The 27266-nt window shown below is 37.7% G+C and overlaps 2 long non-coding RNA genes across 7 annotated transcripts in view; one reads left to right on the top strand and one right to left on the bottom strand.

Annotated features, from left to right (window-relative positions):
* LOC122200904 overlaps positions 1 to 12922 on the top strand; it is a 44752-nt gene extending 31830 nt beyond the window's left edge. Inside the window, exon 5 of one of the 2 annotated variants that reach the window (XR_006193984.1) lies at positions 12595 to 12922. This is a non-coding gene — a long non-coding RNA (uncharacterized LOC122200904). Of the gene's footprint in view, positions 1 to 12591 lie in introns of both variants that reach the window. The other variant, XR_006193981.1, reaches the window with a different exon arrangement.
* The window catches only part of LOC122200915, a 101094-nt gene that overhangs the window by 34896 nt on the left and 38932 nt on the right, over positions 1 to 27266 (bottom strand). The window lies entirely within an intron of this gene.

Here is a 27266-nt window from a genome sequence, read left to right as displayed (position 1 = left end):
ATAATTGGTATCCCAGAGGAGGAAGAGAGAGGGAAAGGTGCTGAAGGGGTACTTGAAGAAATTATAGCTGAGAACTTCCCTGAACTGGGGAAGGAAAAAGGCATTGAAATCCAAGAGGCACAGAGAACTCCCTTCAGACGTAACTTGAATCGATCTTCTGCACGACATATCATAGTGAAACTGGCAAAATACAAGGATAAAGAGAAAATTCTGAAAGCAGCAAGGGATAAACGTGCCCTCACATATAAAGGGAGACCTATAAGACTTGTGACTGATCTCTCTTTTGAAACTTGGCAGGCCAGAAAGGCTTGGCACGAGATCTTCAGTGTGCTAAACAGAAAAAATATGCAGCCGAGAATCCTTTATCCAGCAAGTCTGTCATTTAGAATAGAAGGAGAGATAAAGGTCTTCCCAAACAAACAAACCTGAAGGAATTCATCAACACTAAACCAGCCCTACAAGAGATCCTAAGGGGGATCCTGTGAGACAAAGTACCAGAGACATCACTAGAAGCATAAAACATACAGACATCACAATGACTCTAAACCCGTATCTTTCTATAATAACACTGAATGTAAATAGATTAAATGCGCCAACCAAAAGACTTAGGGTATCAGAATGGATAAAAAAACAAGACCTATATATTTGCTGTCTACAAGAGACTCATTTTAGATCTGAGGACACCTTTAGATTGAGAGTGAGGGGATGGAGAACTATGTATCATGCTCCTGGAAGCCAAAAGAAAGCTGGAGTAGCCATACTTCTATCAGACAAACTAGACTTTAAATTAAAGGCTGTAACAAGAGATGAAGAAGGGCATTATATAATAATTACAGGGTCTATCCATCAGGAAGAGCTAACAATTATAAATGTCTATGCGCCGAATACGGGAGCCCCCAAATATATAAAACAATTACTCATAAACATAAGCAACCTTATTGATAAGAATGTGGTCATTGCAGGGGACTTTAACACCCCACTTACACAAATGGATAGATCATCTAGACACACGGTCAATAAAGAAACAAGGGCCCTGAATGATACATTGGATCAGATGGACTTGACAGATATATTTAGAACTCTGCATCCCAAAGCACCAGAATATACTTTCTTCTCGAGTGCACATGGAACATTCTCCAAGATAGATCATATACTGGGTCACAAAACAGCCCTTCATAAGTTTACAAGAATTGAAATCATACCATGCATACTTTCAGACCACAATGCCATGAAGCTTGAAATCAACCACAGGAAAAAGTCTGGAAAACCTCCAAAAGCATGGAGGTTAAAGAACACCCTACTAACGAATGAGTGGGTCAACCAGGCAATTAGAGAAGAAATTAAACAATATATGGAAACAAACGAAAATGAAAATACAACAATCCAAACGCTTGGGACGCAGCGAAGGCAGTCCTGAGAGGAAAATACATTGCAATCGAGGCCTATCTCAAGAAACAAGAAAAATCCCAAATACAAAATCTAACAGCACACCTAAAGGAAATGGAAGCAGAACAGCAAAGGCAGCCTAAACCCAGCAGAAGAAGAGAAATAATAAAGATCAGAGCAGAAATAAACAATATAGAATCAAAAAAACTGTAGAGCAGATCAACGAAACCAAGAGTTGGTTTTTTGAAAAAATAAACAAAATTGACAAACCTCTAGCCAGGCTTCTCAAAAAGAAAAGGGAGATGACCCAAATAGATAAAATCATGAATGAAAAGGGAATTATTACAACCAATCCCTCAGAGATACAAACAATTATCAGGGAATACTATGAAAAATTATATGCCAACAAATTGGACAACCTGGAAGAAATGGACAAATTCCTAAACACCCACACTCTTCCAAAACTCAATCAGGAGGATATAGAAAGCTTGAACAGACCCATAACCAGCGAAGAAATTGAATCGGTTATCAAATATCTCCCAACAAATAAGAGTCCAGGACTAGATGGCTTCCCAGGGGAGTTCTACCAGGCGTTTAAAGCAGAGATAATACCTACCCTTCTCAAGCTATTCCAAGAAATAGAAAGGGAAGGAAAACTTCCAGACTCATTCTATGAAGCCAGTATTACTTTGATTCCTAAACCAGACAGAGACCCAGTAAAAAAAGAGAACTACAGGCCAATATCCCTGATGAATATGGATGCAAAAATTCTCAATAAGATACTAGCAAATTGAATTCAACGGCATATAAAAAGAATTATTCACCATGATCAAGTGGGATTCATTCCTGGGATGCAGGGCTGGTTCAACATTCGCAAATCAATCAACGTGATACATCACATTAATAAAAAAAAAGAGAAGAACCATATGATCCTCTCAATCGATGCAGAAAAGGCCTTTGACAAAATCCAGCACCCTTTCTTAATAAAAACCCTTGAGAGGAGCGCCTGGGTGGCTCAGCTGGTTGAGCGTCCGACTTCAGCTCAGGTCACGGTCTCACGGTTTGTGAGTTCGAGCCCCCCGTCAGGCTCTGGGCTGATGGCTCAGAGCCTGGAGCCTGCTTCCGATTCTGTCTCCCTCTCTTTCTGCCCCTCCCCCATTCATGCTCTGTCTCTCTGTGTCTCAAAAATAAACATTACAAAAAAAATTAAAAAAAAAAAAACCCTTGAGAAAGTCGGGATAGAAGGAACATACTTAAACATCATAAAAGCCATTTATGAAAAGCCCACAGCTAACATCATCCTCAACGGGGAAAAACTGAGAGCTTTTTCCCTGAGATCAGGAACACGACAGGGATGTCCACTCTCACCACTGTTGTTTAACATAGTGCTGGAAGTTCTAGTTTCAGCAATCAGACAACAAAAGGAAATCAAAGGCATCAAATTGGCAAAGATAAAGTCAAGCTTTCGCTTTTTGCAGATGACATGATATTATACATGGAAAATCCGATAGACTCCACCAAAAGTCTGCTAGAACTGATACATGAATTCAACAAAGTTGCAGGTTACAAAATCAATGTACAGAAATCTGTACAGAAAACTGATCACAATTGCACCAAGAAGCATAAAATACCTAGGAATAAATCTAACCAAAGATGTAAAAGATCTGTATGCTGAAAACTATAGAAAGCTTATGAAGGTAATTGAAGAAGATATAAAGAAATGGAAACATTCCCTGCTCATGGATTGGAAGAATAAATATTGTCAAAATGTCAATACTACCCAAAGCTATCTACACATTCAATGCAATCCCAATCAAAATTGCACCAGCATTCTTCTCGAAACTAGAACAAGCAATCCTAAAATTCATATAGAACCACAAAAGGCCCCGAATAGCCAAAGTAATTTTGAAGAAGAAGACCAAAGCAGGAGGCATCACAATCCCAGACTTTAGCCTCTACTACAAAGCTGTCATCATCAAGACAGCATGGTATTGGCACAAAAATAGACACATAGACCAGTGGAATAGAATAGAAACCCCAGAACTAGACCCACAAACGTATGGCCAACTCATCTTTGACAAAGCAGGAAAGAACATCCAATGGAAAAAATACAGTCTCTTTAACAAATGGTGCTGGGAGAACTGGACAGCAACATGCAGAAAGTTGAAGCTAGACCACTTTCTCACACCATTCACAAAAATAAACTCAAAGGACCTGAATGTGAGACAGGAAACCATCAAAACCCTAGAGGAGAAAGCAGGAAAAGACCTCTCTGACCTCAGCCGTAGCAATCTCTTACTGGACACATCCCCAAAGGCAAGGGAATTAAAAGCAAAAATGAATTACTGGGACCTTATGAAGATAAAAAGCTTCTGCACAGCAAAGGAAACAACCAACAAAACCTAAAGGCAACCAACGGAATGGGAAAAGATATTTGCAAATGACATATCAGACAAAGGGCTAGTATCCAAAATCTATAAAGAGCTCACCAAACTCCACACCCGAAAAACAAATAACCCAGTGAAGAAATGGGCAGAAAACATGAATAGACACTTCTCTAAAGAAGACATCCGGATGGCCAATAGGCACATGAAAAGATGTTCATCGTCGCTCCTTATCAGGGAAATACAAATCAAAACCACACTCAGATATCACCTCACGCCAGTCAGAGTGGCCAAAATGAACAAATCAGGAGACTCTAGATGCTGGAGAGGATGTGGAGAAATGGGAACCCTCTTGCACTGTTGGTGGGAATGCAAACTGGTGCAGCCGCTCTGGAAAGCAGTGTGGAGGTTCCTCAGAAAATTAAAAATAGACCTACCCTATGACCCAGCAATAGCACTGCTAGGAATTTACCCAAGGGATACAGGAGTACTGATGCATAGGGGCACTTGTACCCCAATGTTTATAGCAGCACTCTCAACAATAGCCAAATTATGGAAAGAGCCTAAATGTCCATCAACTGATGAATGGATAAAGAAATTGTGGTTTATATACACAATGGAATACTACGTGGCAATGAGAAAGAATGAAATATGGCCTTTTGTAGCAACGTGGATGGAACTGGAGAGTGCGATGCTAAGTGAAATAAGCCATACAGAGAAAGACAGATACCATATGGTTTCACTCTTATGTCGATCCTGAGAAACTTAACAGAAACCCATGGGGGAGGGGAAGGAAAAAAAAAAAAGAGGTTAGAGTGGGAGAGAACCAAAGCATAAGAGACTGTTAAAAACTGAGAACAAACTGAGGGTTGATGTGGGGTGGGAGGGTGGGTGATGGGTATTGAGGAGGGCACCTTTTGGGATGAGCACTGGGTGTTGTATGGAAACCAATTTGACAATAAATTTCATATATTAAAAAAAAAACAAAAAAAAAACAAAAAAAACACTAATTCAAAAAGAAAAAAAAAACAAAAGACATAGGGTATCAGAACGGATTTAAAAAAAAAAAAGCAAGACCCACATCTATATGCTGCCTGCAAGAGACTCATTTTACACTTAAAGGCACCTGAAAACTGAAATTAAGGACATGGAAAACCATCTATCATGCTGATACACGTCAAAAGAAAGCCAGAGTAACCATACTTGTAGCAGGCAAACTAGATTTTAAACCAAAGACTGTAACGAGATGAAGAAGGCCACTATATCATAATTAAGGGGTCTAACCATCAAAAAGAATCTAACCATTGTAAATACTTATGCCTCCAACTTTAGAACACCCAAATATATAAATCAATTAATGACAAACATAAACAAACTCATTGATAATACTGTAATAATAGTAGGAAACAGATCACCTAAGCAGAAAATCAATAGGAAACAATGGCTTTGAAAGACACACTGGACCGGATGTACTTAACAGATATATTTAGAACATTTTATCTTAAAGCAGCAAAATGCACATTCCTTTTGAGTGTGCATAGAACATTCTCCAGAATAGATCACAAACTGAGTCACAAACCACCAAGTACAAAAGATCGCAACAAGTACAACAAGATTGAGATCATGCCACATGTATTTTCAGCTCATAACACCATGATACTTGAAGTCAACCTAAGAAAAAATTTGGAAAGCCTTCAAATACATGGACGTTAAAGAACATCATACTAAAGAATGAATACGTTAGCCAGAAAATTACAGAAGAAATATATATATACACACACACACACACACACACACACATATACACACACATACATACACACATATATACACCACATTAATAAAAGAAAGGATAAAAGCAATATGATACTGTCAATACATGCAGAAAAAAATATTTGACAAAATACAGCATCCATTCTTCATAAAAACTGTCAACGTAACAGGGGGCATATACAAAAGATCTCAGTTAAGACTATATATCAAAGAGGCCTCAACATCATAAAGGCCATACACAAAAGACTCACAGCTAATATCATCCTCAATGAGGAAATACTGAAAGCCTTTCCCCTACAGTTAGGAACAAGACAAGCATGTCCACTCTCAACATTACTATTTAACATAATACTGGAAGTCTTCGCCTCAGCAATCAGACAACACAAAAAAAGGCATCCAAATCAGCAAGGAAAAAGTCAAGCTTTCACTATTTATAGATAGTGAATAATAATATTATATAGAAAATCCAAAAGACTACACCAAACAATTGCTAGAATACATGAACTTAGCAAAGTCACAGGATATAAAATCAACATGCAGAAATTTGTTGCATTTCCATACACTAACAACAAAGCAGCAGAAAGATCAAAGAATTGATCCCATTTGCAACTGCACCAAAAGCCATAGGATACCTAGGAATACACCTAAAATAAACCTAACTAAAGAGGTAAAAGATCTATATTCTAAAAATTACAAAACATTTATGAAAGATATTAAAGAGAACACAAAGAAATGGAAAAGCATTCCATGCTCATGGATTTGAAGAACTAACATTGTTAAAATGTCTATACTACCTAAAGCATCTACACATTTCATGCAATCCCTATCAAAATAACATCAGTATTTTTTGCAGAACTAGAACAAACAATCCAACAATTTGTATGGAACCACAAAAGACCACGAATAACCAAAGCAATCCTGAAAAAGAAAAGCCAACCTGGATGCATCACAATTCCAGACTTTAAGCTATGTTAGAAAGCTGTAATCATCATGACAGTATGGTATTGGCACACAGACACCTAGATCCACAGAACAGAATACAAACCCAGAAATGAGGGCACCTGGGTGGCTCAGTTGGTTAAGTGTCCAACTCTTGGTTTCAGCTCAGCTAATGATCTCACATATTGTGGGATCCAGCCCTATGTTGGGCTCTAGTCTGACAGCACAGGGACTACTTGGGATTCTCTCTCTCTCTCTTGCTCTCTCCCCTTCTCTCTCTCTCTCTCTCTCTCTCTCTCTCTCAAAATAAATACATAAAATTTAAAAAAAAAGAAAAAAAAAGATAATCCAGAAATGGGCTCACAACTACATGGTCAACTAATCTTCAACAAAGCAGGAAAGAATAGCCAATAGGGAAAAAAAAAATCTCTTCAGCAAATGGCATTGGGAAAACTGGACAGCAACATGCACAAGAATGAACCTGGACCACTTTCTTACACCATACCCAAAAATAAATTCAAAATAGATGAAAGACCTAAATGTGGACAGGAAACCATCAAAATCCTAGAGGAGGACTCAGGCAGGAATCTCTTTGACCTTGGCCATAGCAACTTCTTACTGGACACATCGCTGGAGGCAAAGGAAACAAAAGCAAAACGCAGCTATTGGGATTTCAAGATAAAAAGCTTCTACACAACAAAGAAAACAACAAAAAAGCAACCGACATAATGGGAGAAGTTTTTGCAAATGACATAGCTGATAAAGGGTTAGTATCCAAAATATATAAAGAACTTACCCAATTCAACACCCAAAACACAAATAACTCAGTTAAAAAAATGGGCAGAAGACATGAACAGACACTTTTCCAAAGAAGACATCCAGATGGCTAACAGACCCAGGAAAAGATGCTTAACATCACTCATAATCAGGAAATTACAAATCAAAACCATGATGAAATACCACCTCACGCCTGTCAGAATGGCTAAAATTAACAACCCAAGAAACAACAAATGTTAGCGAGGATGTCAAAAAAGGAAAACTCTCTTACACTGTTGGTGGGCATGCAAACTGATTCAGGCACTCTGGAAAACAGAGTTTCCTCACAACATTAAAAATAGAATGACCCTATGATCCGGCAATTGCACTACTAGGCATTTACCCAAAGGATAAAAAAAAATTCAGATTCAAAAGGGGTACATGCACCTTGATGTTTATGGCAGCAATATGAACAACAGCCAAACGATGGAAAAAGCCCCACAGTCCATCTACTTATGAATGGATAAAGAAGATGTGGTATATATGTACAGTGGAGTATTACTCAGCCATCAAAAACAATGAAATCTTGCCATTTGCAACAACACGGATAGAACTTGAGGGTATTACGCTAACCAAGGTAACTCAGACAAATACCATATGATTTCATTCATACGTGGAATTTAAGAAACAAAACATATGAACATATGGAAAACAAAAGAGATGCAAACCATAAGACTATCAACTACAGAGAACTAAGGGTCAATGGAGAGAGATGGGTAGGGGGATGGGCTAAATGGGTGATGGGCATTGAGGGCACTTGTTGGGCACCCATTTTAACTAGAATTTAAATAGAATTTAAATAAAAATTTGAAAAAAATTAATTCTTCATCCATGATATTTCAGACATTTAAGATACTTAGCTAGCTAGGGCTTCACAGACCCACTTTCCTGTGTGATGGAAGTTTAAGAACCCAGTCCCATCCAGCAAGGCATCTCTTCACAGTGCTTCTGTCCTGATTCAACTACAAACTTGCTTTAGAATATAGTTGCATATATGAAATCTAAATGCAGGCAAACTAATTTATGGGGACAGAAACCAGACAAATGTTTGGGGAGGGGATTTGATGGCAAAGAGAGCACCAGGAAAGGGAATGAAAATGTTTTAGATCTTATTTGGGACAGTAGTTACATGGGTATATAAAACTATCAAAACTCAACAAACTAATACTTATGATTATATTTTAATTCTATCTTAATAAAAAAATAAAAAATTGTATCATTGCACCTTCCTCAAAGTGAGCTTTTTATGCATGGTACTACTCAGAGGTTTTAAGGATAGGTCTGGTGTTCTGCAAGCTACAAGAACAGTCTCAAAGTTTTTCCGACGGCCCATGAGTAAATGCAGGTAACTATGGCAGACTTTGGCTTTAAATGTGTTTTTATTGGAACTATCTAGTCACTAGTTCATAGAGATGCTGACAGAAAAGCAGTACCTACCCCCTAACTCTCTGGTATTTACCAAAAAAAAAAAAACAAAAAAAAACAAAAAACACCTGACAATACAGCTCAATGGTTGTACTGCCTTCTGTTAATATGCAACCCTGAATAATAGCAATTCTCACTGTGGAAATACAAAGTCAAGCTACATAGGGAGGGTAGTGTGCTGGTGAATCCCAGTGTGCTGGGATTGTAAGAGAGATCTATCTTTTAGTTCCCTCTCTAATTGCTCGTGAGCCAGGTTTGCAGATGTGCTGAGATATGGCCCACGTATCTACTATCCTCACAAGGCCTTCTATAGTGTCTTGCATTAAATATTTAAATACTTACAATGAAGTAGAGGAGGAATAAATATAGAAAAGTTTGTTTCAGGTATATGTTTATTAATTTGCCAAACCAGAAATTTGTAAAGCCAAAAGAGGACAAAAAGGAAAAAAAAAAGGAGAGGATTTGGGAAAAGTATTGACAATTGACAAGAAATAGACAAATATTAGATGCAAGAACCTTGCAAATGTTGTTACTGTCATACTCCCTTATCTCCTCAGTACTTCTCTCCTTAGGAGTCTTTCTCTCACCCTATACAAACAATGAGCTTAATTTTAAAACTATTGTTCTTAAGGAGACTGATAAAAACATCGTATCTCAGACTTAAACTATGTTTATTCCCGCAAATGAGTCAGGCTTGGTTTGGTTAAAGCTCTTAAGCTATCTTAAATGATTTCCAAAAATATTATAACCTAAAACTGAAAAGCCACACCTGCATTACATTTTCAATGTTATATACCTATTTATATACCAATTGTATATACCTATATACATTTTCAATTTTATATACCTATATACCTATTTCAAATTTATATACCAATTTTATATACCTATTGAAATTTGATAGCATGTGCCTTATTCCTCCACAAATAACAATGAAATAGTTTAGCTTTGATTGAGCGCATACTACAGTGAATCTGATATTTCTGAGGTTATATATTTCAATCTCCTTATTGACTGAATAAACAGAAAAAAATGCACACACAATTGTAATGTGAATACTGCCTCATGAATCAAAAGATAGCAACCCTAGATAACTAGTTTTCCCTGTAGAATAGAAACTCAGGATAGTGAAAAAGTAAGTTTTTGTCACATTCATTTTTAAAATGTCAGTACACGGTGAGCTTTGATTGTAAGGCCAAAGGAGTTGTGGGCGGGCAATGGAGGAATAGTAAATCTGTTGACCTTTTAACAGACCAACAATGTTTGATGTGAATTTGCATTTATATTTCCAGATGCATATTTATGGCCCCTAAAAATTAGCGTATTGCTGAAACACCCAGTTTTTTTTGAAAATGCATAGGATACTGCAATGTCCATAGAACAGCAGGCATACAACATGCCTAATACAAGCTTCGCTTTTGTACAGTCTGTTCCAACTACGACACCATGTACCTTGGGGACTTTGCTTACATATTCTAGAATGTTATTTAACCTAAAGATAAATGAAAGTCTTTAAAAGAGAGTACAGAGGCTGCATTTTGAAGCCCAGGTCTTACTTTATTCTTGGGTGCAACTCAACCCACAGAAAGATTATTCACACCCACTCATAGGTCCCAGCTGCAATCCCACCACCGGGTATGCATACACCCAAAATGGTCCCTTTGTATGGAGGAGGGCCTGGAAAGGAGGAACAGTATGTTCAGTCATTCTGCAACCACTGGGTAAGAAGCTCACCTTCTGTCCAAGTTTAAGAATGTTAGTACCTATTCTATACGGTTGTGCAAGCCAGACCAAATGAAATGTTGTTGAAAGAAAGTCATGTTTTAGAGTTTGGAATTCTTGATTTCAGTTTTAGAGATTTCCTTGCAAGCAAATTATTAACTTGGTATTCCAACCTATGTTTGCAAAAGCACTCTGTTGTCCGTTTAGAATGTGTTTTCAAAGAATAGCTGGCATAATAAGCTTGCACAAGCTGTATTAAAATGTTAATGCAGAGTGGAAGTGAAACAAAAAGTACTTTTATGTTTTATATTAGACAACAATTTTACATGTAAGGATGAGTATATTTTTTAAGTACTTTTGGTGCATATCCTGATCTAACTGGAGCTCACTATAGAATAAATTACTGGATAATACTCATCAAACTCCAAATTAGGAATATCAGAATACATGAACTGATAAGTATGCAGAAACACAATGAGATAGATTATTTAAATCAGGATTTGTCAGAGTATTACTAACTTTGGGGGCTGGGTAAGTCTTTGTTGTGGGAAGCTTCCTGTGCACTATAGTACATTTACCAGAACCTCTTGCCTCTACCCACAAATGCCATTAACAACCCATCCCCATCTTCCAAACTGTGACAAGCAAAAATATTTCTAGATATTGTCACCTGCAGGGAACAGGGGAGGTCAAAATTACCCTCTGTTGAGAATCCCTGTTTTAAATCAAGATAGTTCTATGAAATCCTGAACATATGGTTACTAGTCACTTAACTCTAAAAATTAGGATGTTGAAAAACAATACAAGTATGAACACAAAACAATGCCACAACTACACATAAGCTCTTTTCTTTGGCTTGAAGATACTAGCTAGTGTCAATAGGCAGTTTATTGCCCAAATATTACCCAATATATCTGATTTAGGAAATGGAGTCATATTTATCTAGACAAATTTTTATATAGGTTTCCTAGTATACACCACTTTTTTTTCTGTATTAACAAATCTGAATTTTTATTTTATATTTTTTAAGGTTTTATTTTTAAGTAATCTCTATACCCAATATGGGGCTCAAACTCACAACCCTGAGACCAAGAGTCACATGCTCTATCACCTGACCCAGCGAGGTGACCCAACAAATCTGAGCTTTAAAAAAGAGGCATTTTCTAAATTTTCCACTAAGCTTTATAAGTAAAGTGAAATCTTATTGAATATCAAGTGAGGCCCTGGGTGGCTCAGTCGGATAAGCGTCTGACTTCAGCTCAGGTCATGATCTCACAGTTCGTGAGTTTGAGCCCCACATAGGGCCTCTGTGCTGACAACTCAGAGCCTAGAGCCTGCTTCTGATTCTGTGTGTCTCTCTCCCTGCTCTCCCTCCCCGACCCCTCATACTCTCTCTCTCAAAAGTAAATAAACATTTAAAAAAAAGGTTTTTTTTATAAATATTATCACCCAATTCTCAGAAACCATCAGTAATACCGTACTTGGAAAACCCAACTTCCATTTTTCCAAAGATAGAAGTAACTTTGTAAAATTTTGCTTTCTGGAACAAAGGACAATTAACCAATGCTTTATCGCATGCAAACTATTCTCCTATTTATTTTGAGTCCAATTTCTAGCCTCACAACTTATCTATTGTTGTCATTTAATTTCTGGGTATCTAACTGATGCTTTTTAAACACAAAAGTTCCCTCTAAACTCTCCCTTCCTTTGCACATCAGTAACTGATGGAATTTAAAGAAAAGTAAAGCTTAAGTAGTGTGTGTGTGGGGGGGGGGGGGCGGAAGAATAAAAGGAATTTGCAAAGAAGAATATAAATCACAGAGAATATTGAGATACCTACACTCTTCCAGGGTAGGGCAAGTGCTAAAACAACAGGGGATTGTCCCAGCGCAGACTTGGTAAGATGAGAAGTCTCTGCCCCACCCTCACAGGGTACCCACCTGAACCTGGTAAAGGTCCCCAAGTCCTGAGATCTCAAATAAAAGCCAAAAGAGAGGCTGGTCAGTTGTGAGCTGTATGTATTTTCTCACTGAGAAGTTCCTTAATCAGAAGCTTTCCATGAATGTTTCTTGTGATATTCTCATGTGAGGGATTCAGATGTTGCTCAAATGTTAATGAAGTACTCATCATACCTCTGTTCTCTTAGCAGAGAAAGAAAAGTCTTGAATTCCTTAAGTTTACCCTGTCATGGCTGACCAGCAGGAAAAGAAAGACTCAATTCCAGTATGTACTTGGGAGATAGAGGGCCTGAGATATACAAGTCTCCTGGACTCATCAAGTTCTCAACCTACTGACTTTTATAGGCAAAGCAAAGTTGTTTCATTTCTGCACATAAACAACAGAGGATGGTAACAGTTATGGGCAGTCCTTCCAGTGTTGTCTCTCATAGGACTTGCTCACCTACAATGTGTGTTTGCTGTTCTAATGCTTCATGAATGTAAATCCTATTATCTGAAAATTCAGAAGGAAAATTAAAAGTGCTGGTAAAGATGAAATCATTGAATGTAGTGGAAAATGAGGGTTGGGTAGGGGATGAAACATTTGAAATAAGAAACAATTCTGTAAAACAAAGAGAGTTCACATACAGCATGAGAAAATTCAGAAATGAGTAAGACACAAAGTGATTATTGAAATTTAAAAATGTTTGAATATCAGACATCTGTTAACTCAATGTTAACTGAGGGAAAGTCTAGGTGTTTTCAGAGTTCATTTGGACCTTGCAATCAGTAGACTTAAATGTGGCCTTTCAAAACATAACCTATTCTTTCAACTGTTCTCCTATAAACATCTATGACTTTGCCATATGTCTTTAACCTGGCAATTTGAATACCATTTTTTACTCTTAGAGAGGTTGAAGAAGAAAGATGTTGAAGTGTTTTGTTTCTTTTGTTTTGTTTTGGTGGCATTCAGGAATCCAAGGAGATATGATTGTAAGTAATCAATATTAGTCTGCTCCCTGAATTCCAAGATTCCATTAATAGTAGGCCTACTCCACTTGCCATACAAGTTCACAACCTCTAAGTCTGTAAGTGTTAAAAAAAAAAAAAAAAAAAAAAAAAGGGTAGGGGAGCCTACCAATGGGAGTGCTTTTCAAAACTTTATTTACCCTGATGTCTTGGCCTAATATTTCACACCTCAATTTCTGTGTACAGATCTTAAGGACACAGCTACATTCAGACTGCCATGTAATGACACATACTTCATATTCAGTATTCTTTGGTCTCTTGTTTGAATATATTTTTAAAATTCTTTCTCTAAGAGAGAGGGAGGATGGCGGCGTAGGAGGACGCTGGGCTCACCGCATGTCCTGCTGATCACTTAGATTCCACCCACACCTGCCTAAATAACCCAGAAAACCACCAGAGGATTAGCAGAACGGAGTCTCCGGAGCCAACCGCAGACAAGAGGCCCACAGAAGAGGGTAGGAAGGGAGGCGAGGCGGTGCGCGCTCCACGGACTGGCGGGAGGGAGCCGGGGCGGAGGGGCGGCTCGCCGGCCAAGCAGAGCCCCCGAGTCTGGCTGGCAAAAGCAGAGGGGCCTGACGGACTGTGTTCCGACAGCAAGCGCGACTTAGCATCAGGGAGGTCATAAGTTAACAGCTCTGCTCAGAAAGCAGGAAGGCTGGAGGACAAAGGAGGGAGAGTTGCTGAGCCCCTGGACGACAGAGCTCAGCTTGGCAGGGAACAGAGGCGCTCGCCAGCGCCATCTCCCCCGCCCATCCCCCAGCCAAAATCCCAAAGGGAACCAGTTCCTGCCAGGGAACTAGCTCCTTCCGCTCAAACACTCAACTCTGTGCTTCTGCGGAGCCAAACCTCCGGCAGCAGATCTGACTCCCTCCTGCTACCACAGGGCCCCTCCTGAAGTGGATCACTGAAGGAGAAGCAAGCTAAGCCTGCCCCTCCTGTCCCCATGCACCTTGCCTACCCACCCCAGCTAATACGCCAGATCCCCAGCACCACAAGCCTGGCAGTGTGCAAGTAGCCCAGACGGGCCACGCCACCCCACAGTGAATCCCGCCCCTAGGAGAGGGGAAGAGAAGGGACACACCAGTCTGACTGTGGCCCCAGCGGTGGGCTGGGGGCAGACATCAGGTAGGACTGCGGCCCTGCCCACCAACTCCAGTTATACACCACAGCACAGGGGAAGTGCCCTGCAGGCCCGCACCACTCCAGGGACTATCCAAAATGACCAAACGGAAGAATTCCCCTCAGAAGAATCTCCAGGAAATAACAACAGCTAATGAACTGATCATAAAGGATTTAAATAATATAACAGAAAGTGAATTTACAATAATAGTCATAAAATTAATCTCTGGGTTTGGAAACAGTATAGAGGACAGCAGAGAATCTCTTGCTACAGAGATCAAGGGACTAAGGAACAGTCACGAGGAGCTGAAAAGCGCTTTAAACGAAATGCAAAACAAAATGGAAATGATGACGGCTCAGATTGAAGAGGCAGAGGAGCGAATAGGTGAACTAGAAGATAAAGTTATGGAAAAAGAGGAAGCTGAGAGAAAGAGAGATAAAAAAAATCCAGGAGTATGAGGGGAAAATTAGAGAACTAAGTGATACACTAAAAAGAAATAATATACGCATAATTGGTAACCCAGAGGAGGAAGAGAGAGGGAAAGGTGCTGAAGGGGTACTTGAAGAAATTATAGCTGAGAACTTCCCTGAACTGGGGAAGGAAAAAGGCATTGAAATCCAAGAGGCACAGAGAACTCCCTTCAGAAGTAACTTGAATCGGTCTTCTGCACGACATATCATAGTGAAACTGGCAAAATACAAGGATAAAGAGAAAATTCTGAAAGCAGCAAGGGATAAACGTGCCCTCACATATAAAGGGAGACCTATAAGACTCGTGACTGATCTCTCTTTTGAAACTTGGCAGGCCAGAAAGGACTGGCACGAGATCTTCAGTGTGCTAAACAGAAAAAATATGCAGCCGAGAATCCTTTATCCAGCAAGTCTGTCATTTAGAATAGAAGGAGAGATAAAGGTCTTCCCAAACAAACAAAAACTGAAGGAATTTGTCACCACTAAACCAGCCCTACAAGAGATCCTAAGGGGGATCCTGTGAGACAAAGTACCAGAGACATCACTAGAAGCATAAAACATACAGACATCACAATGACTCTAAACCCGTATCTTTCTATAATAACACTGAATGTAAATGGATTAAATGCGCCAACCAAAAGACTTAGGGTATCAGAATGGATAAAAAAACACGACCCATCTATTTGCTGTCTACAAGAGACTCATTTTAGATCTGAGGACACCTTTAGATTGAGAGTGAGGGGATGGAGAACTATGTATCATGCTACTGGAAGCCAAAAGAAAGCTGGAGTAGCCATACTTCTATCAGACAAACTAGACTTTAAATTAAAGGCTGTGACAAGAGATGAAGAAGGGCATTATATAATAATTACAGGGTATATCCATCAGGAAGAGCTAACAATTATAAATGTCTATGCGCCGAATACGGGAGCCCCCAAATATATAAAACAATTACTCATAAACATAAGCAACCTTATTGATAAGAATGTGGTCATTGCAGGGGACTTTAACACCCCACTTACACAAATGGATAGATCATCTAGACACACGGTCAATAAAGAAACAAGGGCCCTGAATGATACATTGGATCAGATGGACTTGACAGATATATTTAGAACTCTGCATCCCAAAGCACCAGAATATACTTTCTTCTCGAGTGCACATGGAACATTCTCCAAGATAGATCCTATACTGGGTCACAAAACAGCCCTTCATAAGTTTACAAGAATTGAAATCATACCATGCATACTTTCAGACCACAATGCCATGAAGCTTGAAATCAACCACAGGAAAAAGTCTGGAAAACCTCCAAAAGCATGGAGGTTAAAGAACACCCTACTAACGAATGAGTGGGTCAACCAGGCAATTAGAGAAGAAATTAAACAATATATGGAAACAAACGAAAATGAAAATACAACAATCCAAACGCTTGGGACGCAGCGAAGGCAGTCCTGAGAGGAAAATACATTGCAATCCAGGCCTATCTCAAGAAACAAGAAAAATCCCAAATACAAAATCTAACAGCACACCTAAAGGAAATGGAAGCAGAACAGCAAAGGCAGCCTAAACCCAGCAGAAGAAGAGAAATAATAAAGATCAGAGCAGAAATAAACAATATAGAATCTAAAAAAACTGTAGAGCAGATCAACGAAACCAAGAGTTGGTTTTTTGAAAAATAAACAAAATTGACAAACCTCTAGCCAGGCTTCTCAAAAAGAAAAGGGAGATGACCCAAATAGATAAAATCATGAATGAAAAGGGAATTATTACAACCAATCCCTCAGAGATACAAACAATTATCAGGGAATACTATGAAAAATTATATGCCAACAAATTGGACAACCTGGAAGAAATGGACAAATTCCTAAACACCCACACTCTTCCAAAACTCAATCAGGAGGATATAGAAAGCTTGAACAGACCCATAACCAGCGAAGAAATTGAATCGGTTATCAAATATCTCCCAACAAATAAGAGTCCAGGACCAGATGGCTTCCCAGGGAGTTCTACCAGACGTTTAAGCAGAGATAATACCTATCCTTCTCAAGCTATTCCAAGAAATAGAAAGGGAAGGAAAACTTCCAGACTCATTCTATGAAGCCAGTATTACTTTGATTCCTAAACCAGACAGAGACCCAGTAAAAAAAGAGAACTACAGGCCAATATCCCTGATGAATATGGATGCAAAAATTCTCAATAAGATACTAGCAAATCGAATTCAATGGCATATAAAAAGAATTATTCACCATGATCAAGTGGGATTCATTCCTGGGATGCAGGGCTGGTTCAACATTCGCAAATCAATCAACGTGATACATCACATGAATAAAAAAAAAAGAGAAGAACCATATGATCCTGTCAATCGATGCAGAAAAGGCCTTTGACAAAATCCAGCACCCTTTCTTAATAAAAACCCTTGCGAAAGTTGGGATAGAAGGAACATACTTAACGATCATAAAAGCCATTTGTGAAAAGCCCACAGCTAACATCATCCTCAACGGGGAAAAACTGAGAGCTTTTTCCCTGAGATCAGGAACACGACAGGGATGTCCACTCTCACCGCTGTTGTGTAACATAGTGCTGGAAGTTCTAGCTTCAGCAATCAGACAACAAAAGGAAATCAAAGGCATCAAATTGGCAAAGATGAAGTCAAGCTTTCGCTTTTTGCAGATGACATGATATTATACGTGGAAAATCCAATAGACTCCACCAAAAGTCTGCTAGAACTGATACATGAATTCAGCAAAGTTGCAGGATACAAAATCAATGTGCAGAAATCAGTTGCATTCTTATACACTAACAATGAAGCAACAGAAAGACAAATAAAGAAACTGATCCCATTCACAATTGCACCAAGAAGCATAAAATACCTAGGAATAAATCTAACCAAAGATGTAAAAGATCTGTATGCTGAAAACTATAGAAAGCTTATGAAGGAAATTGAAGAAGATATAAAGAAATGGAAAGACATTCCCTGCTCATGGATTGGAAGAATAAATATTGTCAAAATGTCAATACTACCCAAAGCTATCTACACATTCAATGCAATCCCAATCAAAATTGCACCAGCATTCTTCTCGAAACTAGAACAAGCAATCCTAAAATTCATATGGAACCACAAAAGGCCCTGAATAGCCAAAGTAATTTTGAAGAAGAGACCAAAGCAGGAGGCATCACAATCCCAGACTTTAGCCTCTACTACAAAGCTGTCATCATCAAGACAGCATGGTTTTGGCACAAAAACAGACACATAGACCAATGGAATAGAATAGAAACCCCAGAACTAGACCCACAAACGTATGGCCAACTCATCTTTGACAAAACAGGAAAGAACATCCAATGGAAAAAAGACAGTCTCTTTAACAAATGGTGCTGGGAGAACTGGACAGCAACATGCAGAAAGTTGAAGCTAGACCACTTTCTCACACCATTCACAAAAATAAACTCAAAATGGATAAAGGACCTGAATGTGAGACAGGAAACCATCAAAACCTTAGAGGAGAAAGCAGGAAAAGACCTCTCTGACCTCAGCCGTAGCAATCTCTTACTCGACACATCCCCAAAGGCAAAGGAATTAAAAGCAAAAGTGAATTACTGGGACCTTATGAAGATAAAAAGCTTCTGCACAGGAAAGGAAACAACCAACAAAACTAAAAGGCAACCAACGGAGTGGGAAAAGATATTTGCAAATGACCTATCAGACAAAGGGCTAGTATCCAAAATCTATAAAAAGCTCACCAAACTCCACACCCGAAAAACAAATAACCCAGTGAAGAAATGGGCAGAAAACATGAATAGACACTTCTCTAAAGAAGACATCCAGATGGCCAACAGGCACATGAAAAGATGCTCAACGTCGCTCCTCATCAGGGAAATACAAATCAAAACCACACTCAGATATCACCTCACGCCAGTCAGAGTGGCCAAAATGAACAAATCAGGAGACTCTAGATGCTGGAGAGGATGTGGAGAAACGGGAACCCTCTTGCACTGTTGGTGGGAATGCAAACTGGTGCAGCCGCTCTGGAAAGCAGTGTGGAGGTTCCTCAGAAAATTAAAAATAGACCTACCCTATGACCCAGCAATAGCACTGCTAGGAATTTACCCAAGGGATACTGATGCATAGGGGCACTTGTACCCCAATGTTTATAGCAGCACTCTCACAATAGCCAAATTATGGAAAGAGCCTAAATGTCCATCAACTGATGAATGGATAAAGAAATTGTGGTTTATATACACAATGGAATACTACATGGCAATGAGAAAGAATGAAATATGGCCTTTTGTAGCAACGTGGATGGAACTGGAGAGTGCGATGCTAAGTGAAATAAGCCATACAGAGAAAGACAGATACCATATGGTTTCACTCTTATGTCGATCCTGAGAAACTTAACAGAAACCCATGGGGGAGGGGAAGGAAAAAAAAAAAGAGGTTAGAGTGGGAGAGAACCAAAGCATAAGAGACTGTTAAAAACTGAGAACAAACTGAGGGTTGATGGGGGGTGGGAGGGAGGGGAGGGTGGGTGATGGGTATTGAGGAGGGCACCTTTTGGAATGAGCACTGGGTGTTGTATGGAAACCAATTTGACAATAAATTTCATATATTAAAAAAAATTCTTTGAGCAAATCCCCTTTTTTTCACTTAAACAACTCATATTTAACCAAATTACATAGACTTTTGCCTCTTAAATGTCTGTACAATATTTCCTATCTCCTACTTGACCTATTCCATTCCCAGAATTATTTTGCTTATACTCTGACTGCACTTCCACACTTATCACCTCCCACTTCTTTCGTACATTCGGGTGTTGGTTTGGATTCATACACACAGCTCTGATAATAGACCAAATCCCTACTAAAGTCAGTGAATGGCTTCTAGCTCTCCAGAGACATCAAATACAAACTCATCCTGCACATTTTCATGGCTGCTAACAGTATCACTATGACTTTATTCCCCTGTCACTCCAGCTTTATCCCTTAACCCTTTCTGTAGTTTCCCCGTTCATCAGATTAAATGGAACATTATCATCACCCAAGTAGGCCTAGCTGTGTACATGTTGTTCTCTTGCTTAGAATTTCCTTGATGCCTAATTCATCAAATATTAATAACAAAGTATTACTGATATTTCAAGTTCCATCTCCAATGCCTTGTCTCTTTTCCCAATTCCTCCTGAGTGGAGATGACTACTGATTTTAAAACGACCAGTCCTTAAAGAACTTTCTTTGTACTCTTTTATGACATTAAGCCTGCACATATCACCTTGTACTCTATAGTATGTGCCTCCTGGATCATGCCATATGCTAGACCATCAGGTCTGTAAGTGTAGAAAATAAAATTTACTCATCTTTGTGGTACTTAACAAGCACATAGTCAATATTTGTAAAGTTAAAAATAAAAGAACAGAAAGTATCGTCAGGGGCTTGAAGAAACATGCAAGTATTCACTCGTATTCAATAAATATTCTTGAGTATATATATATCACTTGCCAGAAACTGTCCTATGATACATTTAATTCTGCTCTAATGGTTGTTCCCATGTGGAAGCACTTAATATTATGTACTTGCCAATAACAATGAAAAATAAGCCAACTCTACTTCAAAAATAATCAATCTGCTGGGGCGCCTGGGTGGCTCAGTCGGTTGAGCGGCCGACTTTGGCTCAGGTCATGATCTCGTGGTCTGTGAGTTCGAGCCCTGCGTCGGGCTCTGTGCTGACAGCTCAGAGCCTGGAGCCTGTTTCCGATTCTGTGTCTCCCTCTCTCTGACCCTCCCCCGTTCATGCTCTGTCTCTCTCTGTCTCAAAAATAAATAAACGTTAAAAAAAAAATTTTAAATAAAAAAAAATAATAATCTGCAACACAGCTTTCACCAACAAAATCTGGCAGATATAATTTCTCGTTATGTTAAAATACGTAAATGAAATTAAATCTCCCTATGTGTTAATTTACGCATTATCTCTGCATAGAAATCATGATATATAAGTAGAAATTTTCACCTTCTAGGATATACTCGATGCAAAATAAACATATAACTGACAGCTGACAGCCTTGTACGATTAGTGTTGGAAAAACTCCGTAAAATTAGATCTGTTAGCTCCATAACACACTAGGTAATGGTAAATTTACACTAAAGTAACAGTAGGCATGAAGACTGGAATAGATCTTTGCAAAAATCGTATTATTGTACTTGCTATTTTTTACTGGCCTATGTGTGAATTATTTAAAATTAAGTTACCAAGCATCAGAAATTGGTATAGTTGTGCATATGTGCCCAACATACACATGACTACATACAAATTTTGTAAAGTGAAGTTTGTTGGAGATTGACTACTGAATGGCATAAAGACTGGGTTACAATTCCTAGGCCTACCTGTTCTAGCTAGCCTGTATTTACTAGCATTACAATCTTAAATCAATTAACTGTTTGAGACTTAATTTAATGAGGTAAAAAAAAAAAATCACATAATCAAAATTAGCTTTAAGGGACTTCTGCCATCTTGGAAGAACATGGAGTAACAGAGTCAGATTTACCCTCTTTCTGAAACAACCCCAACACCAGACAGCATATTGAAATAATGGATTTCAGGACTCTGGACACCAGGCAAAGAAAACAGTGATCTCTGAAGATGGGCAACAAATGAAGTGATCCTTTTGATTGCCCAGTTTACTGCCTTGAGAGAGTTTCCAGATAGTGTTTTGGGGAGGGGAGACCAGGTAGAGTTTGGCTGATTCTTTAAGGTGAAGAGATGAAATCTAAGAGAGACCAATAGGGTGTAGAGAAGTTCTCAAGCCAGAGTACTGGAGAGAAGTCAGATGCACAGAAAAGGGAGCACTGCAGATCTGCAGAAGGTTTCCCTTCAAAATTCAGGAGAGTTTAGGTCATTGCATGCATATGGAGAAACTACTCAAAGCCAGGGCCAGAACCATCCATAAGGACAAGTGAGAACATTTCATGAAACACATACAGGACAGGATACTGTCCTAGTTCCCACTAGCTAGACTAAATATCAATGAAACTCTCACTGGTTCTTTGAGATCATCAATAAACCTCTAGTCAGACTAATCCGGAAAAAAGAAGACAAATACACCAATATTAGAAATTGAAGGGATAACATCTCTAAAGATTATATATATATATATATATATATATATATATATATATTACATACAATATATATATATGTATGTATATGTGTATATATATATATATATATATATATATATATATAGGCAATATTATGAACAACTTCATACAAATAAATATGACAACTTGGAGATACAAACTACCTAGGCTCACTCAAAAAGAAAAAAAAGAGATAATGGGAATAACCCCATATCTATTTAAGAAATGCAATTTTTTAGTTAAAAACCTTCATACAAAGAAAACTACAAACACAGTATCTTCTCTGGTGAATTCTACCAAACATGTAAGGGAAAAAATCGCAATTTTACATTAACTTTGAGAAAACTGAAGGCAATTAACGGCTCCCTAAATTATTCTATGTAACTAGCATTACCCTGAGACTAAAACCAACAATGTCATAAAAACAAACAGAACTTGAGCTGAATATCCCTCATGAATATAGTTGTGAACATTTGAACAAAATCTTAGGAAATCAGATAGAACAATACATTCAAAAATTAAAACAAATCATGACAAAGTAGGGTTTGAATGAACCTTTGAATATAGGTTGACTTAAGTCAAAAATTAATTAAGGTGAGGCATCTGGGTGGCTCAGTTGGTTAAGCATCCAACTTCTGCCCCGGTCATGATTTCATGGTTCTTGAGTTCAAGCCCCACATCAGGCTCTCTGCTGGCTCTCTGCTGTTGGCACTGACCCACTTTGGATCCTCTGTCCCCCTATCTCTCTGCCCTTCCCCTGCTTGCTCACTCTCTCAATAAATAAATAAACTTTTTAAAATATTTTAAAAATTAAATTCACTGTAATTGTGCATATACTAATAAAAATCCTGTGACATCCAAATTTATGCAAACCAAGTATTTGACAAAATCAGACATCCATTCTTGACAAAAACTTACAGCAAAATAGGAACAGGAGGGAATTTTCTCAACCTGATAAAGGGTATGTGTATATGGGTATAGCTTATATCATACTTAATGGTGAAAGACTAAATACATTTCTCCTAAGAGCAGGACGAAGCCAAGGAGGTCTCAACCTCACCAGTTCTGTTCAAAACTGTACTAGATGGTCTCGTCATTTCCATGAAATAGAAAAATAAGTCATTCAGATTGGAAAGGAAAGGATTCTGTTTATTCATAAAAAATATGACCCACTATGCAGAAAATATAATGCAATCTTTCCCAGAGCTACTAGATTTAATAAATGAGATTAACCAGATGGCAAGATAGAAGATAAATATTCTGTAGGCAATTTTATTTCTATATTTATTATCAACAGGCACTGTATATTAGAATTTTTAAAAACTCATGCCATTTATAATAGCAAAAAAATGCAAAAGATATGTACACTGAAAACTGCAAAAAGTTGTTGAGAAAAAATAAAGTAGACCTAAATAAGAGGAGAGACATACTTCATTCATGGGTTGGAAAAATACTCAAGATTGTGTGCCTTCCAAATTAATCCATAGGTTGAAGCCAATTTTAGTTAAAATTCCAACAGCTGTTTTTATAAAACTGACAGCCTACATATAAAATTCACATGGAAATGCAAAGGACCTAGAATAATCAAAAACAATTTTGACTAGAAAAACAAAGTTGGAAGGCTAATATCTGCTTTACAGATTTATTATAAACCTGCACTGATCACTACAATATGTTATTAGCACAAACATCGATCACTGAAACAGAATAGATAATCCAGAAATAGACCCCTATTTATGGAAAACAGACTTTTTTCAGCTTTATTGAGGTATAACTCACAAATAAAATTGTAAGATATTTAAAGTGTGTGATGTGATTTGATATACGTATACATTGTGAAAGGACTAACCCCATTGAGTCAACTATCTCACGTATTTACCTTCTATTTTTTGTGGGGTTTTTTTTCACTTTTGGTAAGAATATTCAAATTCTACTCTCTTAGCAAATTTCAATTATACAATATAGTGTTATCAACTACAGTCACCAGGAGCCCCAGGAAACCACTTTTCTACTCTCTGTTTCTTTAACTTTGACTGTATATTTTCTACATGTAAGAGATACCATGCAGTTTTTGTCTTTCTCTGGCTTTATTTCACATAGCATAATGCCCTTCAGTATCATCCATTGTGTCACAAATGACAGGATTTCCTTTTTTTTTTTTTTTTAGGTTGAATAATATTCCATCGTGTTTACCATATTTTCTTCATAGAGGTTAAACTCCTGGACATTGGTCTTGGCACTAATTTTTTTAATTGGCAACAAAAGCAAAAATAAGCAAGTGGAGCTACATAAACTAAGAAACTTTGGCAAAGGAAACCATCATCAAAATGACATGGACATACATGGAACATGAGAAAATATTTTCAAACCACTTATCTGATAAGTGGTTAATATCCAAAATATGTAAGGAATTCATAAAATTCAATGGCAAAAAACCTCTAAAAAACAAAAAGTCCAATTAAAAAATGGGCAAAGGGCCTGAATAGACATTTTTCTACAGAAGATAACCAATGGGTACATGAAAAGGTGCTCAACATCACTGTGCATCAGAGAAATGCGCATCAAAACCCCAATGAGACATCACCTCCCACCTTGTTAGGTTGTCTACTAACAAAAAGACCAAGTGATAACAAATGTTGCCAAGAATGTTCAGGAAAAGGAAGCCTTGTTGCACTAGTGGTAGGAATATAAACTGGAATAGCCACTATAGAAAACAGTATGGAGTTTCATGAAGAAATTAAAAAAGAATTGCCACGTTATTTAGTGATCCCACTTCTGGGTAAACATCCTAAGGAAACAAGATCGTTGCATCATAGAGCTATCTGCACTCCCATGTTCATTGCAACATTATTCATAATAGCCAAACTATGGACAATTGATTTTCAACAAAGTTGCAAAGGTAGAGAGAAGATGGTCAAGAAATAGTGGCAGAAATAACTGTATGAAAAAGCATGAACTTTGATCTTTAACTCACACTATAATAAAAACTAACTCAAGATGAGTTATAGAACCAAATGTGAAACCTGAAACTATAGAACTTTCAGAAGAGAATTTAAGAGAAAATCTATATGGCCTTGGATTAGGCAACAATTTCTTAGACACTGAAAGTATATCCATTTAAAAAATTGATAAAATAGACTTTGTCAAAAATGAAAACTTCTGCTCTCCAAATGACATTATTAAGAATATGAAAAGACAAGCCATAGACTGCAAAAAAATATTGACAAAGCATATTTCTGATAAAATACCTGTATTGTAAAAATACAAAAACTGTCAAAATGCAATTATAAGAAAATAACACAATAAAAATGGGGGGGGGTGGGGAAATGCATGTGAACAGATGCTTCTCCAAAGAAAATATATAGGTAACAAATAAGCATATGAAAATCTAAATATTGTGAGTTATTAGGGAAATGCTAATTAAAACCACAATGAGATACATACATCATAGAATGGCTATACTTAAAGGGACTGACCATACCAAGTGTTGACAAGGATGTGGAAAAACTGATGCTTTCATACACTGATAATGGAATGCATAATTGTCAAACACTTGGGAAAAGTTTGACAAATTCTTAAAATGTTAAATGTAAACTTATAATATGATCTAGCTATTCCACTTTTAGCTAGTTACCCAAGATAAATAAAAACATATGTCTACACAAAAATATGTATCTGAATGTTCAAAGAAGCTTTATTTGCTACAGCCCTAAACTGGGAACAACCCAAATGTTCATCTCAAAATAACCACACCGAGTGAAAGAAGCCAAACAAAGAGTAAACACTGTATAATTTCATTTCTACAAAGCTCTAGAAAGATACCTAGAATTATCTCCAACATTTGCAGATGACATGATTCTTTATATAGAAAACCCAGAAGCCTTCACCAACAACTGCTAGAACTGATTAACAAATTTGGTAAAATCTCAGGATACAAAGTCAAAACACAGAAATCCGTTGCATTTCTATACACCAAAAATGAAACAGCATAAAGATAAATTTAAAAATCAGCCCCATTTACAATTACATCAAAAACCCTAAGATACATAGGAATATACCTACCAAGGTGAACAAGAAAACTTCTGGATGTAACAGTAACATTCACTATCTTGATTGTGGAGATAATTTCACAGGTGTGTACATGTGTCAAAACGTTTTAGGGACACCTGGGTGGCTCATCTGAGTAAGCCTCTGACTCTTGACTTCAGCTCAGGTCATGATCTCACCATTTAGTGAGTTGGAGCCCCACATCGGGCTCTGCACTGACAGCGTGGAGTCTGCTTGGGATTGATTGATTGATTGATTCATTGGTTCATTCTCTCTCTCTCTCTCTCTCTCCCCTCCCCCCAAAATAAATAAATAAATAAATAAATAAATAAAATTTAAAACCTTTTTAAGTTGTAAAATTTAAATCTGTGCACTTTATTACATGTCTGTTTTACCTCAGTGAAGTTGTTTAAAAATGTCCTTTGAAAACCTATGACATTATTTATACTTGAATTAAAAAATGTCTTGAAAACCCATTAGCTTGCCCCTACACTATAATAAACATACACATATTACATATACTGTAAATTCTTACATGGTGAACCACTGTGAGAACCACAAGAGTAGACTAAAAAAGGACCAAAGGAAAGTGTGTACACAGATATTAGGGCATTCAAACCATTCTGCTTCTAATTTCAATGATGAAGACAAGAGCAGGGTGAAAAATTTCAAGACATTCTTATGTTCAGTGTTTACTCCATTTGGTTATACTATAAACCTGACCATGTGAATGCACATTACTAGATGTGTTTGTTACTGTACAAATAATAGGGTCCTATCAAATTCTGTTGTGGCTTGTTGGCATAAATTAAAATCATTTCTATGTTCAGACTCCACTATAATTTCTACCTACTGCATTGCTTTTTGGATGTTTGAATATAAAAATTAGCTTCTACCCTAAAGGCCTCTATATTCTATTGGGAAAGTCAGCATGCAAACATTTATAACACAATGTTGTTACAGCTACAGACAGGCAATTGATTTTGCATAGGGACAGAGGGTCAGGTAAAGCTTTAGAGAAGATGTGAAATTAGAACTGTGACTTGAATTAAATACAGTTATTTTCCTAGAAGGGAAGAAAGAGATTATTTCAGAA

The sequence above is a fragment of the Panthera leo genome, chromosome A1, assembly GCF_018350215.1.
Source record: "Panthera leo isolate Ple1 chromosome A1, P.leo_Ple1_pat1.1, whole genome shotgun sequence".
In the NCBI taxonomy this organism is placed as follows: Eukaryota; Metazoa; Chordata; class Mammalia; order Carnivora; family Felidae; genus Panthera; species Panthera leo.
This window is presented reverse-complemented; position numbering and strand designations above follow the sequence as displayed.